Genomic DNA, 10770 nt, shown 5'->3' with positions numbered 1-10770 from the left:
ATTCAGATGTTAACAGAATTACTACAAGGTTCCAGTGGCCTTATTGAAGCTGTCATCAAGTATAACAATTAAGACTACGTCTCAGTTATTAATCAGAAGGCTTTGCTTGCATGCATACTGCAAATGGAAATGTATTTGTTGGTTTTGAATCAATTACATTATGAGGAAGAAAGAAAAAACTGAATACCCAAATAACTGGTCCCAGTAGATTGTGACAAGTGGCATGAAATCTAGTTGGGGGCCAGTAACTAGAAATGTACTCCATAGGCCAGTACTGGGTCCAACACTGTTCAGTATCTTCATTAATTACCTGAATGACAGGGGAGAATGTATCCTCAGCAAGTTTGCTGATGACAAAATTAGGAGGCGCAGGTGATACAGGCCTGCATGCAGGGAGGAATAACTCCATGTACCAGTATATGCTGGGAGCCACCTGCCTGAAGAGCAGCTGTACAGAAGGGGACCTGGGGATCCCAGTGGACGTGAACCCCAGCGGTGTGCACTTGTGGCAAACAAGGCTAAGAGTCCCCTGGGCAGCACTAGACAATTTACTGCCAGCAGGTCAAGGCAGGTGAACCTTCCCCTCTCTGCAGCACTGGTAAGGCCACACCTGATGCACTGTGCCCAGCTCTACTGTACAGGAGAGATACAGAACTACTGGAGAATGCAGCAGGGGGTTAAAGCACCACAGCATCTCTCATTTAAGGAAAGGCTAGGAGGGCTAGGACTGTTTAACCTGGCAAAGAGAAGACTCAGGGAAGATCTCAGGGGAACATCAATGTGTACAAATATTGGGAGGAAAGGTGCAAAGAAGGCAGAGCCAGACTCTTTTCAGTTGTGCCCCAGAAGAGGACAGGAAGCAATGGGCACAGACTAAAATACACAAGATGCCAAATGAACATCAGGAAATACTTTTTTTATTGTGAGGGTGACTGAGCACTGGTCTGGTTTGCCCAGAGAGGTTGCAAAGGCTCCTGCACCAAAGATATTCAAAAGACACCTGGACACAGACCTGGGAAATCTGCCCTAGGTGACTGTTCTATACTCTGTGAAAATATTTTGATTAAAATACTTCTCATTTTCTTGGTAAGAAGACAACTATTACATGGCACTGTAAATGAAAGGTAGATACCACAGTACTTAACATATTTGTTAATGCTTTTACATTTGTAGAGTACAAAGTAACAACATAAAGGTACTTAAAACAAACCTACAAATAGCCCTTATTAGAACACAAGTATAACAAGCGTCAACACTGAAATTTTAGTGTTACATACTTTGTCTTTCTTAGCATCAATTAACTAACCAAAATATAAAATATAAACTACATACATAAAACCAGCTATTAGTTATAGAAATTACAGAAAAAGGAAAGTACTTTTTTTAGGAAAAAAGTATCAACTTCATTATAAAATGAAGAGGAACACCTAATTTTCATACTTGAGAGCTCCTCTATTGCAAAAACTGAAACTTTTATGCCAGATTTTAGAATTATTTTTTGTTTAAATCAGATTACTCAAAGACACATTCAGAAAGACAACTTGTATTTGGAATTTTGCTTTTCACTGTTTCCACTGTGTTTATTATATTCTTAAAACACAGAATTTGGAGCTAACAGAAAATGGCTCCAGGAATAAAAATACTTAGCAAAAGTAATATCCTTTACAAGCAGTATTTATATTACTACAAATAAACCCAGTGTTTTCTTTCTAAAGCAAAGCTTATCATAGTAGCATCATTCAAACTGTTAGAATGAGAAATTTAGTCAGCACTTTCACTATAAAATGTTTTCTGTTTGCCACAGCACAATACAGATTTCATGTGGACTAAACTAGAACACAAAAATCTTCATCCACAGGATTACTTCATTTCATCAGGAAGACACTGTCAATTTGCAATTAGTTTATAAGAAACAATCAATACTTTCAGATACTCTACATCCTCAGTAGCAAAGGTTGTTCCTCCTCCATCTATGAAATGTTTTGTTAAATTGATACATTTTTAAGCAAGTAAGTACAAGGAGTAAGATGAAAGGGGACACTGACAAAGGGAGAACAAACACATCAGTCTATCATTAAAGTTCTGACATGGAAGATTTTAACCATAGCAGAAGCTGAATCACTAAAGAGATTTAAAATCAGTGTGGGTTTGGTTTTTTCCTAAATACAGTTCCTACTTTGCACTGATTGTACAAAGCCACAAAATGAAATCTATGTTAATTAAGTAATACAACTGGTAAAAATCTGACATTATAATGGCTTCACATTTAATATGTAATCATCATTAAATTGCTCTCCAAATGGAAGATTTTTCATTTCACTATACCACTAATGTAAAGATACTTTTATAGTTCTGTACTGTTTTAAAGCATGTACACTGGAAATTAATTGTAAATTAGTTCCATTATCTTAGTTCAATCTGCCTAATTCAATTATAACAAATTGTAAATACTACGATTCTCCCAACCCTCCCCCCCACCTTTGTTACAGATTCAAACAAGGGGTTGTTTGATTTCCCCAATTAATTTCAATCTTAGGATTGAAAATAATACATCTATGATATACAGAAAATTCTGAGGCACTCAGAAGATACAAAGTGTCTGACATCACTACAGGAATAATCTCTGACCCTCTACAGACGCACTGTAGGACCTTGTCTCTACAGATTTTTAGATTTCCAAGTGTAGTTATAAAGAAATTAAGGCAGCATCTTGTATTTATTTACCCACCTTCCCCCTTAAACATAAAAAAGGCCTAAAGCCCAAACTTACCCTTAGGAAAACGAGGTGCAAAGCAAGATGACTATCCTGCTGTGATCTTCCTGCAGTAATGTCACACATTTAAACAGTGCCCTTCAGTAAGTCCTTCCCTGAGGGATCTGAAAACGAAAAATAAGAACCATTAAAACTTTCAAGTTTATGAAGGAAGAAGCAGCAATCAGAGAAGGTACAACACTTCAGCTATGCATGAGGATTGTTTTCCTTATTTTAAACCCATAAACAAAACTCAAGATCTCAAGCTGGTATTTATCCAAGTTTAGAAGTTTTAAATCCTGTAAGTACACCTGTTAAAGGGGGAGAGTTCTTACGTGACTATGATTTGAATTTCAACTTGATATTTCAACAATACCTAGTTTGCAGAAGCCTGTTCTGAAAAAAATTAATGTAGTTTCTCAGATAACATATAAAATGTGAGCTACAAAAATCACTAATCACTTGTAGAGTAATTTGGAATTCTAAAGTATTTAGAACACAGCTTTGTCAGATGAAGTTGGTATAGTCATAAGTACAAAATATATGAAACAAATGTATGTCTATGTACATATATTTTATTACTAGGAAAAAAAGTACAGTCTACCTCAAAACCTTTTTACTTGTAATACACCACTTCTAAATTAAAAGGCCTCCTGAACTGTGACAAATTAGAAATTGAAAGTATAATTATATTTGAAGATTTTGAATTCTCAACTAGGGTACAAGTTATTAATATAACCCTCTTAAGTGCTGATCTCACTGCAGGGATGCTACTATAAAGTAACAAAAAACTGAACTCTCTTCCACTGTTCTTCCCTTTGCATTCACACAAAACCCAGACTTTGCCAGGCCAGCGATCCATACATTATGATGCAGAAAAGGAAAGGAACTTGAGTTACTTGCACTGGAATATTATGTAAGCCATTCTGAACTAAGGAAAGGTGTCATTGTTAAGCAAGATGCAGCACCACACTATATATATGCTAAATACTATATCAAAACAGCAGAGCTTTTTCTTGTTTTGCCACTTACAATTATATTCTTAGTCATTTCACTCGGCATTGGGAATAATGCAGGTAACTGAAAGAGTCTAAGCTTCAGCAAAATTTTCTTTTGGACAAAAAAGGTTTGGCTATACTGATAAACAATATACCAATATCACAACAGTAACTAATCTGGTGGTACCAAACAACACCTCAATCAATAGGCAGCAGTCTATCAGTCCTGCATTAAGCCTGGCTGAGCTTCAGTGCTAAATTCTATCACTTGAACAAGAAGACAGGCGGTTAAGTGCTGTTCCCTGCCCTTATCTCCAAGCTGTGGCACTCCTCTACATCCACAGCTACCTGAGCAGAGAAGATAGTTGCTCATGAGGAAAAAGACAATGGGACTCTGAAGAACTCAGGAGTATGTGGAAGAGCTGAGAGAAAAGTGTCTCTGCTTGCAAGATGGCATCTGAGGTTTGACGGACACTGCCACAAGAGAAAGCTCAAAAACAGGCCCCCACAACATCAGTCAGAAACGTTACGAGGCCAGAGAAATCTCTATTTGCAAATACATGTTTCCCAAAATCTTCTGAGACGAATTCTAAACACTAGAGTAGAATGCCATATTATTAGCAAGTAATAAATACTTGAAGAGGTAATCACCTATCATTATTTAGTAATTGTGGCTGCACAGGAACTTGTAGATGAGTTCACAGTCAAGAAAATCACTTACAGATAAATACTCTTGAGTATTTCTCAATACCCTCCTGTTTTCTGAACCTAAAAATGTTTTAGACCTAACATGGCTGAAGTAAAAATGTTGTCTGAAAGAGTCTACAGAATTGCTTATGACTGTCAACTATTTAAGCAGCTGCCAACGGGGAAAATAAAGAGTTTTTTCCCCAAGTCCTTTACTCACTCTGTAGTGTTGTATAGACCAAATCGTTTATGGATTAGTATTTTCTGGGGTTAGTTTCAATTAGCATAGTCTTGCAACTCTGTTTGCAAATCACCTGGAGAAGCAAAGAAAAGCATACGTGAACAGCCTAGTCTGCTTTACCAGGTACACGAATACACCAACAGAAACTTACTGTAACCTCTACAGCAGATCACAAAGTAAATTCAAACACATTAGGTATCACTGAAATGGTCTGGCGGATGAGTTTGAAAGTGTTGCACACTCAAAATATCACTGACCATGATTCCAAGAAAGTTACAGCTCCAGATTCTAGTTACTACTGACACCAAGTTTTTATACTGAGTCATTCCTCACTTGATACTTTTTGAGAACCAAAACTTGGCATTGAAAAACATTTACTACAGTACCCAATGTCCAAGATCTATCAGCACAACAATAACTATAGCCCTACTCAAAATAGAGTAAGAATTCAACTGTGTTCCCTTCTACAACCAGTAAAAAAAAAGAAGTTGATGTACCCTAATGTAATGTTGTCATTTCTTGTTCAGTATTTACCAGGAGTTACCTTTTTCACTCAAGCAAGCATAAGAAATCTTCCCTTCAAGTGAAAATCCTTTTTAGAAATGAAACCAGAGTATACTGATGTCACCTTATCAACAATTTCAAATCACCTAAGTCTGTTGAGGTCCTAACACTTAATGTGTCCTGTCCACTTTACAAGCATACCAATATTCTTGCCTGCAAAAGTGCTGGTAACCTTAATTAATCACACTTGAAATCTTGCTTACAAATAATGATAAATACAACAATTACCCAAGTATCAGCCAACATGAGAAAAAACACTATCCAGACATTATCACATTATCACAAAGTAAGCTCAATCAAGCAACAGCCAGACTGTAAGGGACAATATCTTGCAATGCCCTCAAGAGTGATCCTCTGGTTGAAAAGGAATATGGTGTAACTGGTATGCTGATTAATCATGCTAGAGAAATGAAGGATGAGAACGGGTGACTACAATCACCGTTCATTTCAGATTTGGTTAGTATGATGGCCAACTACCATCCCTACAGTAGTTCTGTACCCTAGATTATTCTTTCCATACAAAAGCAAAGTAACCAATGTATAAAAAAAAAAAAAAAAAAAAAAGAGAGACAACTTCATATTACAAAGCAATGAAAAACTGTGTTTAAAAACCGAAGTTCAAAGCTCTTAGTTCCTGCTAAGTTCAATAAATGTCTTCTATTAATAGTAATACACTGAAGACTGTGTATTACCCAAATTAAATCAGAGCCTAAATATTATTTCTGAATTCTAAACAGAACATCATTTTTAGGTGGAATCTAGCAGTCCCAGGGCACCTATTATCATCATTGCTCTCCACAAAAAAAAAAACCAAACAAACAAGAGAAAAACCAAACCAACCTAAATAAATTAAACCAAGGTACAATAAACAGGTAAATTGCAAAGGTTCAAATTACCAGCACTGCAGTATTCTGAACTTAGGCCTCTCAAGTTACTTATCTTCAGATTTTTGAAAATCTGAAAGCATTCAGTATAGTTTCAAAGCCTGTACTTCCACAGGGAAGGAAAGTGCAAGTTTACAGAAATAATAAATTCTTAATTCTTTATGCATAGGATAAGCTCCAACCGAAAACATGGAGAGTGGTCAGAGAAGTTTCTCAGGGCAAGTCTCCAATCAGGCTTATTTACAGAGGTACTCAGGAAGAACACAAAAGGACTAATGGAGAAATCGGACAAAGGGGATCCATCAAAAAACTTATAAAAATAGAAGAAAGAAAAAGAAGCAGACAAAGAAGGACGGACCAAAGTAATGACAGAAAAAGAGGTAAAATGCATTGCCTGGAAGAAAAAAACAAGAACATTTACATCCTGGTATCAGCAACTACAGCTAATTTCACTGATCCCCAGATCTGGATCGTTTCAGATTATTTTGCTTCATGAGCAACTGCAGTATAGAATCCAGGACTCGACACCATAAAGCTTAGTTTGTTGTTTGACCTTGTACAAGCGATATGTGTCATATCTACCTGTGTAAAACAACACTGGTTATCCCTTTTTAAAAATTACAAAACGAGAAAGAGAAATGGCATATATAAGCAGCAAATAATATTCTGCGTAAAAATTAGCCAACTTTAATAAATGCCAAAATGCAACAATATACACTTTTCCAAAAACTGTGCATGCAGGTATTGGTTTTGCTTTTTTATATGCAAACATTCTTCTGTCATGTTTGACTGTCAACTGATGCAGAACTGCAAAAATGTGTGGGAATTTTAACTCAAAGCCAAAAAACCTCTTTATTTACCACAAAATGTAATGTGCAGAACTAGCCAAAGATTAATTATTTTGTTTTCCAATAGATGTTAGTGACTAGAAAAACACAGTTAACACGCAAATTCAAAATAACTTCACAATTGTTTCAGATTTTCTTGTGACGAACTATGAACTTGCTTTTCTTTAAATATTTCACCAAATCTATAAACATAAGGAAGTGATGAGATAGTTCAAACAATAATCTGTAAAATGCAATACTCTTCCAGCTCACTTTACACTGACCTTTAGGCTAAAAATTCTCAAGAGTGAAAAAGAACCAAACAACCAAACAAAGAGTGATTAAAGAGTGATTAAGTATTTTGCGTGCCCATTAGGAGAGACGTAACACAGATACAGGGGAGGAAAAAGCCCCGGGAGCGCTAGTCCTGACCTCCCAGTGTGACCGCGACCCCCCTAAACTGCGCCGAGCTCCCCGCCGGGCCCTGCGGGGCCTTGAGGGCAGCGGGGGCGCGGGCACCGCGCCGGACAGCCCCGCGCCCGCCAGCGCCGCGCGCACAAAGCCCTCTGGCGGCGCGAGCCCTCCCTGGCCGCGGGACGCAGGCCCCTCTGGAAAGCATTCCTTCCTTATCACCGAGCAGGAATGCACCACGGGCTCGCTCGCACAGCTACGTCATGGCCACGAATCGGGCTGTTTTCAGTCCGCCCGACGTAACCGTGCCAGCAGAACTCAGCCGTGGGTATCTGCCTTCCAAAGTGCCACTCTCTCGGAGGTCAGGGAGTGTCACCCCCCAAGAACGCCCTCTGCACAGAATCCTAAGGATACACCGCGGAGCAGTCTACTACACGGAGTGATGTGCAGTGCTTTGTGAAGTTTTATGCGACATACTCCTGAAGGATGCCAGTACATGGGATTTATCTTGTGTCAAGAAAGTACTTTTGGAAGCCTAAAGATAGCGTCAGCATCCTTTTAATATCTTTATTAAACATAAAGGAATTATTTTTCCACCATCTCCTCAAATAACAAGTCCCAACAGGGAAACTTACACAGAACAATCTATTATTATAATCAGTGCTTTTCTTTTCTACAAAGTCTGCACACGGAAAGAACACCTACAGCTTTAGGAAAGCACATAGCTCGAAAAACATGTGGAGCATTTGGTTCTGTTAGTGCTAAATATAGCATTTTAAACAATTTAGTCTGACCCTAAAGTATTTAATCAGATTATGTTACACATGCAACACCTTAGCTAAAGTAAAGTCCAATACAATACCAGGGAGTGGTAGGCATTTGGTTGTAATTATTTACAATTTTACAACAATGGCAGCTGCTTTAGATAGCGATACTTTAGAAAAAAATGCAATTTCAATTCAGTATGTTCCATGCCTAAAGCAACTTATACTAAAACAAGTCAGTGATAACATAACATGCTTCAACAACTTCCCATACTTTAAGTACTATAGACTTTAAAAAAACCCCTACATTTGCATCATACTTCTTAAGATCTAGTAATACTGAGTTTTAGTAGAGTACTATAAATATAATTTTAAGATTTTTAGCACTTCTTAAAAATAGTTTTCAAAGCAGCACAAAAATGATAGTAAACCCTTACAAAAATGCACCTGGATGAATATTTGTAATACCCTTACTTTAGATTTGTACTATAAATAAGTATGGGTTTTATCAGAAGGCAGCCAACTCTGGTCACTGATGTCACTGCTGAAAACAACTGTCATGCAGAAGACCCTTCAGAAGGTAAGACAGCACAACTGACAAAAAAGCCACCTATTGACTCCTCATTCTTGATGAAATAAGTATACAGGCATCAGTGCTGCAACTGGCTTCAATGCACAGGTTTAAAATGGACGTCCAATTGACCAGCAAACGCTGTTCTCTCTCTACTGCTTTTACTCTGCAGTGTAGAGTTTTCAAATTTCTGTCAAGGATTTTATTAAGAAAAAGAATCCTCCAGTTTATCTGCATGACACGAAACTAAAGAATACACACATACTCCCACAGGCCTATTTTGGTCTAGATTAAAAACGTTCCCCTGCTACTTATTAAGGAAATATTCCACGCTGATATCAAAAGCGATACTGGAGAGAGCAAAAGAGGGGGATACAGAGGGGTGGGGTGTATAATGGGGAGAAGGTGACAAGTATGTCTTCCTTTTATAACTACACAGTCCTGCTTCTTTTTTTAATTAAAGCAGTGTTTCATATTCCTTATGTCTTATAGCTACAACACCATGGCATTACATCTGTACGTCTCTGGTGATTCCCTTGGGTGGAGAGAGTCTAAAGGTTATGCTGCTTGAAGGGATTCAAAATGCTTCAAAGCTGCAACACTGCAACTGGCTACCCTATTCCAAAGACTTAAAATCCACCTGGTGGAAAAACAGAAATGCACACACATCATTAGGAGAGTGAAGTTTTCTGAAATTTAATATCGAGCAATATTTGAAGGTGAAAGGAAGGAGGAGGGGAATGGACAACTGTTCAAATTTAGTAGAGGAGGAAAAGAACAGAGAAGGCGTGAATGAGTATTAGCGGGTAATGAGGAGGAAAATAAGTACAGAGAAAGGAGAAAAGGGAGGAAAGGCAGTGGGAATGGAAGAAGGGAGGAAGCTAAAGGAGTAGGCAGAAGAAGGGAATGAGGAAGGAAGAAGAGAGGAGCAGTGAAGCTCCCCTTCCTGCCTTCCTCCCTCCCTAGAGAGCCGTGACCAGCTGGCAGCCTCGCAGAGCAGGCTCAGACCCTCCCATTGCTCAGGCCTTCATCACCTGTCTGGGACCAGGCACTCCGCTCCCTGCCCTTCCCGCCCGCCCTCCGTGGCGCGGAGGGGCCGAGGGGGCCGGGCGGGGGGCGCGGGGCCGGTGCCCGCTCCCCACGCGGCCCCAGCCCTCCGAACTGGTTACAGCCAGCGGCCGCCGCGCCGGCTCGCCGGGCTGCAGCCGCCTCCTCCCCCCGTTCCCCTTCCGCCTGCCGGGCCGGCCGCCCCGCTCCAGGCCGGGCTGGCTCCCACGGGACCGCATTCCTCCCCTCACCTCGCGCCGTCGGGATCCGGCTCCTCGGCGGCGGCGGGAGCGGCAGCATTCCCGGGACGCTCTCTCCACGCCGGCGCCCCCGGCGGCTTCTCCTCCCCGCGGGGCTCTCTCCGCTCTCCGGCCCGCAGCTCCCGAGCGCTCCCGGCCGCCGCAGCCCCGTCCCGCCTCTCCGCTCTCTCCCCGGCGCTCAGTAATGGCGGCCGCCGAGCCTCCCCGGCTCTCGCTTCGCTGACGGAGTCTCTCTCTCCCCCTAACTTTACCTCAGCAGCTTCCCTCCCCTCCCCCCTCCCTCCCGCCGCCGCGGCTCAGCGCGCGCCCGCCCGGACAGCTGCGCGTGCGCGGGAAAGAGCCTCTTCCTGCTGCCGCTGGATTCCCTGGGAAGCCTGGGAGGGCGCGCGCGGCCGGCACCCAGCTGCGCGCGCACGCGCGCCGCCCCGCCTTCCGCCTCCTCCCCGGCCCGTGCGGGGGCGCGCGCGGCGCGCACCCGCTCGTGCTCTGGTGGCCACACGGGTAGCGCGGGGAGTCGGCAGTCGCAGAGCCTGGAGTTCGAGTCCCGCCTCGGGCAGCGGCGCCGGCCGGGACGCCGCGACGCCCCTTCGTGAGAGTGGCTCCGAGGTGTGCCGGTGGCCACGGGCTTGATCCCGGGCCACCGGCTCTGTCGGGTGGGGGCCAGCCTAAGCTGGGGCCTACCCTAAACCTACAGCCAGCAGCGCTGCCTCCCGGGGAAGAAACTGGCGGATAACTGGAATGAAATTAAAAGATGCCAAAATGCT

The 10770-nt window shown here is 41.7% G+C and overlaps 1 protein-coding gene across 2 annotated transcripts in view; it reads right to left on the bottom strand.

The window, feature by feature from the left end:
* ARHGAP5 (Rho GTPase activating protein 5) overlaps positions 1–10233 on the bottom strand; it is a 47707-nt gene extending 37474 nt beyond the window's left edge. For both annotated transcript variants that reach the window (XM_082284243.1, XM_082284244.1), the window contains exons 1-2: positions 9998–10233; positions 2771–2877 (exon numbers count right to left, since the gene is read on the bottom strand). The gene's annotated coding sequence lies outside the window, so the exon portion shown is untranslated. The remainder of the gene's footprint in view (positions 1–2770; positions 2878–9997) is intronic.
* Between the last annotated feature and the right edge of the window lie 537 nt (positions 10234–10770).

The sequence above is a fragment of the Coloeus monedula genome (genome assembly GCF_965178545.1).
Source record: "Coloeus monedula genome assembly, chromosome: 6".
NCBI lineage: Eukaryota > Metazoa > Chordata > Aves > Passeriformes > Corvidae > Coloeus > Coloeus monedula.
The sequence above is the reverse complement of the archived record's forward strand: the minus strand, read 5'-3'. Positions and strand labels throughout refer to the sequence as shown.